This window comes from Gossypium arboreum, chromosome 2, assembly GCF_025698485.1.
Source record: "Gossypium arboreum isolate Shixiya-1 chromosome 2, ASM2569848v2, whole genome shotgun sequence".
NCBI classification, from domain to species: domain Eukaryota; kingdom Viridiplantae; phylum Streptophyta; class Magnoliopsida; order Malvales; family Malvaceae; genus Gossypium; species Gossypium arboreum.
The window spans coordinates 105,929,535-105,930,449 of record NC_069071.1 but is presented as its reverse complement, the minus strand read 5'-3'; the positions used below and the strand labels follow the sequence as shown (position 1 = coordinate 105,930,449).

At 37.9% G+C, this 915-nt stretch overlaps 1 non-coding gene across 1 annotated transcript; it reads left to right on the top strand.

Moving 5' to 3' along the window:
• Nucleotides 1-394: 394 nt before the first annotated feature.
• On the top strand, nucleotides 395-501 carry LOC128289729 (small nucleolar RNA R71). The gene has a single exon (XR_008279374.1). It is a non-coding gene; the product is annotated as a small nucleolar RNA R71 (small nucleolar RNA).
• The last annotated feature ends 414 nt before the right edge of the window (nucleotides 502-915 follow it).

Here is a 915-nt window from a genome sequence, read left to right as displayed (position 1 = left end):
AGAATTATTATTACCCATATAGTGGACTTGTTCCTCCTCGGTGCTAGGGTTGAAGGATAGGTAATCTGTGTTGTGTACTCCTCCTCCACTTGAATCACACCTCATCATTAGATGCACCTGAGTAGAACCATACAAATCGTCAATCTTTTTATTTAAAAGTTCTACCTGGTTAGATAGCATAGTAACCGCGTCGAGGTTGAAAACACCAGCAACTTTCATCGGCTTCGTTCTCATGACTTGCCAATGATAGTTATTCAGTGACATCTCTTCAATAAATTCATAAGCCTCTTCAGGTGTTTTATTGTTTAACGTTCCATCGGCGGCTGTGTCGATAAGTTGCCTTATTTAGGGGTTCACACCATTGTAAAAAGTCTGAACCTACAACCATAGAGGCAACCCATGGTGAGGGCACCTTCTCAATAGGTCTTTGTATCTCTTCCATGCATCATAAAGAGTTTCTAAATCCATCTACACAAAAGAAGAGATATCATTCCTTAATTTAGCCATTTTAACCAGCGAAAAATATTTAAGTAAAAAATTTTCGGTCATTTGTTCTCAAGTAGTGATTGACCCTCGTGGTAACGAGTTTAACCACTGTTAAGCTTTGTTCCTAAATGAGAATGGGAACAACCGAAGGCGAATGGTATCATCAGAAATGCTATTGATCTTAAAAGTGTCATAGAATTCTAAAAAAATTACTAAATGAGTGTTTGGATCCTCATCCTGCAAACCATCAAACTGAACAAACTGTTGTATCATTTGAATTGTGTTAGGTTTCAGTTCAAAAGTATTTGCAGCAACAACAGGCCTAACTATACTCGATTTAGTTCCTGTTAAAGTAGGTTTAGCATAATCATACATAGTACGAGGAGTAGGATCCTGATTTACTAGGTTTCCAGCAACCACAGGAGGTAA